The sequence below is a fragment of the Phaethon lepturus genome, unplaced genomic scaffold, assembly GCF_000687285.1.
Source record: "Phaethon lepturus isolate BGI_N335 unplaced genomic scaffold, ASM68728v1 scaffold17726, whole genome shotgun sequence".
NCBI classification, from domain to species: domain Eukaryota; kingdom Metazoa; phylum Chordata; class Aves; order Phaethontiformes; family Phaethontidae; genus Phaethon; species Phaethon lepturus.
Genome location: NW_010548454.1, coordinates 41432 through 49178, shown reverse-complemented (window position 1 = coordinate 49178; position 7747 = coordinate 41432).

Here is a 7747-nt window from a genome sequence, read left to right as displayed (position 1 = left end):
GTTTAATAACGGTATCAAAATAACAACAAGGGTAGAGGAAAAATAATTAACTAATTTATTCAGATTCAGACACAGCTTTTGTGGTCACGGGTTTGCTGCTATTCTCAAACTGAGCTCTGTGGTCCTTAATTTCCAGCAGCTGTTACACGAAGTCATACCTCATGACAAAGCCTATCCTTGCCTTTCTTTTGCAGGGCTAAAGATTGTGAGTGAGTGCGTGTTAGACATCTAATGCTCTTAATTGATGATTTTATGTACTAAAACCCCCCAGGCAATAAAACTGAAAACAAATGCTGCCACCATTTGTAACTTAGTTTGCTTGCTGTGTGATTATGGATTACAAAGGATTTTAGAAAGGGTTATTTGGGCTTCTGGAAATGAGCTAGTCATTAAACAAGTTTCTTTCTCTTTTATGCCAACATTTGTGTTAAAAATCTTTGCATTCAAATCCTCTGTCCAGTCTCAGCCTGTTGTTGATAGGTAACTCCAGCAGCAATGGAGAGGAAGAATCTCTCCTTCTCCTACTCCTATGACAACCCTTGCTCTTTGGCTGTTTCTGTGGTCCTGACACCTTGACCCTCATCTGATACATTTGCACCAGAAAAGGACACGTGAAAATGTGATTCCACCTCTAGACTGTGACCTGGATGTGGATGAACAAGTGAATGCCTTAAAGCAGAGCTCTCTGCTGGGCTGGTGTGATAACTTCATTTTTTTTTTTCTCTCCCAGGTACTTTCTGCAATAAAATTGTACCAGTTGGCTTGCCAAGAACTTTTCTGTAGCCTAAGGGTGTAAAACCCCTTGGAACAAAGTTGACTCTGCTGTAGTAGATGTTTTGTATGTGAAATATATATTTCCAAATCTAAAGGTAGAAGGAAAAAAATAAAAGAAAAAACAATTCCTAGTACAAGAAAGACATGAATGTCCTGGAGTGAGTCCAGCAAAGGGTACCTAAGATGATTAAGGGGTTGGAGCATCTGACATACAGAGAGAGGCTGAGCGAGCTGGGCTTGTTTAGCCTTGAGAAAAGTCAGGGGGATGTTGTCAGTGTGTGTAAACAGCTGATGGGAGAGGGGTGAAGAAGACAGAGCCAGACTCTTCTCAGTGCTATCTACTGAAACAAGAGGCAATGGCCACACATTGAAATACAGGAAATTCCAGTGGAACATAAGAAAAAAACATTTTTTACTGCGAGGGTGGTGAAACACCGGCACAGGTCGCTCAGAGACTGTGGTGTCCCATCCTTGGAAATATTCAAAAGATGTCTGGACATGGTTCCAGGCAACCTGCTCTGCCTGACCCTGCTCTGGGTCCAATCCCCCCTGAGTGGGTTGGACTAGGTGATCTCCAGAGGCACTTTCCAACAGTAGCTGGTCTGTGATTCCAAGACAAAACTCTTACCAACTACGTCATAACAGTCTGTTTATAACGATCTGAAGGGACACTCATATCTGCTTGTTCGTATGTCTTGAGAGGCACTTGTAACAAATAAATTACTGTTTGACAGATGGACAATTTAGTCTGGATATTAAAGGACTAACTGGCACTTTCTTTCTTTATTGTAAAAGAGGACAACATTCGTTCTTCCATGTGTATAACTCAGTGCATTTGACTGTATCCTCTAACCTAATTTTTCATCTATTTTGAAGTAATAAAAGACTGTAACTGCCTTTAAAATGTAAGAATTTGCACAGCATTCATCATAGTTGAGAAAGGGGTCTGCCGTGGGACCTTGGCCGCTAGAAAACTGGAATATTTCCAGAAGCTTTGGGATCTGTATTTGTGCTATGATGTTTACATGTAGAATCCTAAATTTATTTGCAGCTTTACAATATGAGTTTCTAAAGTCATCATCTAAAGTTTAACTATCAACTTAACCTGAGCACAGGCAAACACTGTATTTTTCTTCCTTTTTTGCCTGGCTCAAAAACCACTATTCTCATTCATGTGAAATAAGTAAATAGGTGCTTGCATTTATATGTAGTTAAAGAATAATGCTACCAATCACTTCTGAAAACTGAGCTGCAGTTCTAGGTTTTTATTGCACAAGTATTAATTCTCTTGAAGCTAACATTCCTTTACAGATCCCGTCAGGGTGAAAACCAGGTGAAAAATGTTGAAGTCTGCAAGTGAATACACTGGGAAGTGATTTATGTCAGCAGGGAGGGAGCTAATCTTTTTCCAGTTTTTGTCTGGAAATTGATGGTTTAATTTCATAGATAAGGCTCTGGCATGAAAGGCAAAATGAAATGAGGCGCTGCAAAAGGCTTACGGGTGGGGACAATATTAGTCAGTACTAGCACAGGAGCACATTTTGTCATCAGTTATAAATATCTTGATGAAGTTAAGTGATATGAATAATTTTATATGACATTTCAAAAGTACCCCTTTACAACTGTTCTGTCAGTCTGATATTAAAAATATGAGTAAATATAGAATCACAAATGCCTGTGAAATAAAACTTACCAGATTTATGTGTTTTGAGGTGTGTCTTTGCCAGAGGTGGGGGTTGGGGTAGAAACTATGCCTGAGCATCGCACAACCTAGAACATTTTGCAATAGAATGTGTCCCAGAAGTATTACAAACTTTGTGCTTTAACAAGTCAGTCTCATTCTTAGATATCAACAGAAAGCTCTTGGAAGCACTAGGCCAAATTCAGAGTTGGTATAATGTAGCTTACTCAGATCTCTCCTTTTTATAAAGAAGCAGTAGAAGATTGGAGGAGAAACCAAATGGGTTTCTTTTCCTTATACATATTTTGCATCAGCATTTCTTTTTGCTGAAATGAATTCACTTTAGCTTTGTCTCCCTAAAACGGACAGGGTTGCTCCCTCATGTCACAGATCTCTTGGGTGTCTTTTCTGTCCCTATGAGGCAGCTTGTTGTGAGAAAACTCTTCCTTTTGTGAACAAGTGGTTTTGCTGTAGGAGTTTCTATTTTAGGATACTAATAATGAGACAAAAGCCCAGGAAATACAATGCTACTACTTCAGCATAAGCGTTGGAACAAAGATTTTTTTCTCTGTATTTGTCCATTGGCCTCACACTAGGGTTCAGATTGGAGTAGAATTTATTTTTCTTATTGCACATGTTCTCAGAACAAATGTAGTGGCTAAATTTGATTCTTAAATGGATATGTATATGTTATGCAGTGACTTCATGTGAACTTAAACTCCATTTTCTTCAAATAGAAAAAGTTGCCTTTTTTAATTGAAATGTATTGGCTAGTTACTGGCATTGTTGTGAAGAGAAAAAGATTGAAGCAGTGATTTGACATGTACTTTGCATGAAAGAGTTATTACTGTTTGCCAGCACAAAAATACTAATGTCTTTTAACAATGCGCAGGAAGCATTTAGTAAAAGTACTTTTAATACGGAGTAATGTTTGTTGGCTTTCTTTTGAGCATTTCTGTTACTATAAGTATGCACTTTTAAAGACATTTTAGTTTTTTATGCATCAGTAATATCGAATTGCTTGTAGACATTAATTGAATGACATGTTATAATACCACAGAAAGATCCACTGATCTTCTGCTGGCACAATTTGGTACAAGTCCCCGGGCATTAGAATAGTCATGCCAACCTATGCTGGCTGGCACGTGGCAGTCTTCCAGTTACTCAATTTTTATGTTCTAGTTTTAGATGTTATGAAAAACAACATTTACTTTTTCAGATGTGATTATAATGCTGATTGCCCTGTTAAATTCTAAACATGGCCTTTTCCTACCATGCAAGCATTTTTGAGCTTTCAGGGTTTTTTTCTCATTTTCAGTGAAGCTAGAGTTAAAATCTCAAAAGGGGGAGGACAGGAAATTGGGAACCACCCAAGAAGAAAAGGCTCTGATCAGTTTGGAATATTTCATTTAAATGTTTTGATATGTTATTTTGATTGTGATCTTTTCTTATTTTACCATTTTTAAAGTATGGTAAGTTTCTAAAAGAAAAGTGTCTTCAAGCCAAAGAACTGAAATTTCATTTAGAAAATATCAGAATAAGATATTGGACAGCTGCTCTTTTTTTTTTTTTTTTTTTTTTTTTTTTTGCGTATTTCAAGTCCTGACATGCAGTGAACAGTGCATTTCCCCCTAACGGTTTCATTTTAAACAACCTTGAGCTCCAATTATGTGGTCATACTGTTAACTCCATTTACTTGAATGGGATTACTCTGCCAAAAGACACAGTTTGTGTTAGTTTGTGGACCGGTTGTCTGACATCCACCACTATCAAGGGAAATATCGCTATGACTAAAGACTTACTATTATAAGAGTGAAGATTTTTGCTCCAAATCCTTTGAAGATAACTAAGGCAAAAAGTATTTCAGCCTCATTTGTCTCTTATCTCCATCTGCTGCTACCAGGCATTGTGTTTAAAAAAGGAATATTTATGAGGCAGTAATTCTCATGAAACACCTTGATTTTTGGCTAGATTAATTGCACAGACGAGGAGCTGCAGTTTCTGAATTCAGGGGTCTGTGTTTCTCCTGGGGAGCCGCAGTGGGTAAGCTTCGGCTAAGAGCCAAACGCCCACCCAGCTGCTCACCCACTCCCCTCCTCAGGGGGAGCTGCTCTTTTAATAGGATGAGAAAATAGGATGAGAAAATAGGGTGAGAAAATAGGATGAGAAAGCTCGTAGGTTGAGATAAAGCCAGAGAAATTGCATACGGATTACCGTTGTGGGTAAAACAGTCCTGACTTGGAGAAAATGAATTTAATTTGCTGCCAACAAAAATAGATTCAGGAAGCCAGAAACAAAGGCAAAGAGTAAAACACCACCTTTCCTCTCCCTCTCCCAGGCTCAGCTTCACTCCTTCACTCCAGACTTCTCCACCCACCCCCGGAGCAGCGCGGTGAGGGCCGGGGCGTACAGTCAGTCCATGACAGATCCTCTCAGCCTCTCCCTCCATCTGATACTTTTCCTCTGCTCCAGTGTGGGTCCTTCCACGAGCTGCAGTCCTACAGGGAAAAAAACCTGCTCTGGCCTGAGGTGTCCCCAGGCCACAGCTCGGACCTCCGGTCCAGCGCGGGCTCTCCCAGGGCTGCAGGGGGGTCTCTGCTCCGGCGCCTGGCGCGCCTCCCCCCCGCCCCGCCTCCGCTCACCTCGGGTTTCGTGCTGCTGTTTCTCACTCTCTTTTTTTTCCTTCCTCTCCTGCCCGTGCAGCATCTTTGCCCTTTCTTAAATGTGTTATCACAGATGTGCCACAGCTGATGGGTTTAGCTGTGGCCCGTGGTGGGTCTGTCGGAGCCAGCGGGAATCAGCCGTGTCCTGTGCCGGGCAGCCTCAGCCTCCTCCCGCGCCTCCCTGCATCCCCCCCGCTACCAAAACCTTGACACCGACACCCAGTGCATGAGCTCGTCTGTCTGCAACCCTGACAGTACTGCTTTTAAAAATGAATCAGGGAGTATACCTTTGTTATATGCCATAAAAGATAGCGTAGTCTAAGACTGTTGTGGCAGCAGCAAATCTTTGAACTTGACAGCGTATGAAAGCCCTTCCATATCTAAAAGTATTTATTTATTTATTTATTTATTATGAGTGTGTGTATATATATGTATAAACAATTTGGTCCCTTTAGAAGAATAGCTTTTATTACTATGAAACATGCTTTTTGAGAGCAGAAGATCAATTATGAGTCATCGTTATCCCTTCCATGATCCCATTCTTCAACTTTGAGATTTACACTTCTGTTTTCACTTAAAATGGTCACTAAAACATTTATATCATGATATGCCTTACATATTTGCGTAGTGTATGTAATGTGATTGGGAGCACATGCAATACAGAATGAAACTGAGTTACTGAAGATAGATAAAAGATAAATCAAAATAAGCCAGTTCAACAAAGCTCTGATGTATTTAAAATTAAGAAAATGCACAACTGCACTGGGGAAGGGTAAATTATAGTGATAAAGAATTTCAAGCAGAATGATAGGAATGAAGGGCCAGAGGGCACTGATAAGACTAAGAAAGTTTTAAAATTAAACAGTGACTCTATTTGAAAAAGGGTGGGGGGAAATCTCCCCTTTTTTCTTCCAAAGAGAGAGAAAAAATTTCTCTCTTCATCTTCAAAGTTTATAAACATTGATCAAAAAATAGGCTGACCTTGCAGACCCTCAATTTTCAGAAACCATACACTAAGTAAGAGGAATAAACCTTGGAATCTATCTAGCGTACAAATACACTACCACTACATATGTTTCTGACTACTGTGTGTAGCATGGAGATCTATATTTGTGCAGACATTTATGCTAAACCTATGTGTAATTGTTCTTCTGAATAAGGAAGGACTTATGCATGTATTTAATTAATTTGTTAAATTGATAGTTACTTAATTGATACTTACTTCATTTCCTTAATGTAAGTTTTGTGGTGTTGCAATATGATCTAAATTTAATTATTTAATTATTGCTAGGATATTCAGCACAAATGAATATACGTCTCTCGGTGAATATACTTCCCTCTTTCAATGGATAAACTACTTCTCTCTCGATACATATATGTATATATTTTTTAAAAAAATTCAAATATATAAAGTAAAATAAATGTTTTATGATACAGCAGACTGTGAGAATGTGGGAGAATGACTGTGAGTTATTTTAAAACCAGTGTACAAGTAATGTTTGGAAAGGCAACAAAGAGAAACTCCAGATGGCTATGAGAAGGACTTCGTAGCTGAGCTGCATTTACAACAGCTTGGTCTCCCAGAGAAAGCAAGTTCACCTGAAAACAGTCTAAACAAAATTATCTGGATTTTGCTGTAAGGAATAATTGTGATGTGACTAAAAGGTGCATCAGTCTCAAGAATAACGCTTTTCTCTTCTAACTTGCAGGAATATACTTCCTGTCACACTTTTTTGCCAAAATGTGCGTGTGTGTGTGTGCGCGCGCGTGCGTGTGTGTGGAGGGGGCTTGGGTACGGTTCTTGTTTAGCACATTAGTTTGCCAACCTGGTAGAAATGGTTCTCACAAATAAAAAACAGCCTATTTTGAATCAGCTCCTTTTGTAGACTACAAATGTGTTGCTATTAATTAGTACTCCCTCGTCTTATTTTCTGGCCTCTGCAGCTATTTTAAGTTACATCTTGATAGGGAGCTTTTTTTTCAGTTGCAAACAAGTTTGTTGTTGCTTATTGGAGTATAAACAAATCCAGGTGTGTTAGACATTGTCTCTCAATTTAAATTTTTACTTTGAGAAAAGTCCATGAAAACCTGTAATTTAAGGAGTATCAATGGAAATAAAAAGAAAGAAGTATCTAAATGAAAATTTGCTTTTTAGCCCTGAAATGGAGCCACACACACAAAAAAAGACTTTTCACCCCCATTCCCTACAGTGTTTCTGAAAGGGAGATAAAGGGTAAGGATTTGTATCCAGAAAACATTCTGAACAAAGCCTGTTACATTTTCCTTTTCGCTGTAGTTCAAAAAGGCAAAAGAGTAAATCAGTTCAGTTTGAGGTTATGTATCTTACAAAAATGATGCAATGACTACAATATCCTCTGATATCATCGTAAGTGTGTGTACGACGTGGCATAACACATAACGTGTTTTTCAAGCAGCAAGTCTAATTCCCAAAAGCAAAAATAAACCTAAAATAGCATTAATCCAATAAGACAGTCTAATTGCTTAGAGACAGTTTGCGTGACCAGATTATAGTGTGTCACTTCTTTTTAGATCAGTCTTTTCTAAGTAAACAGACATCCTTCAGCATCCGAGTATTTCCCTGTGGCGGTCTGCGAAGAAAAACATGAGA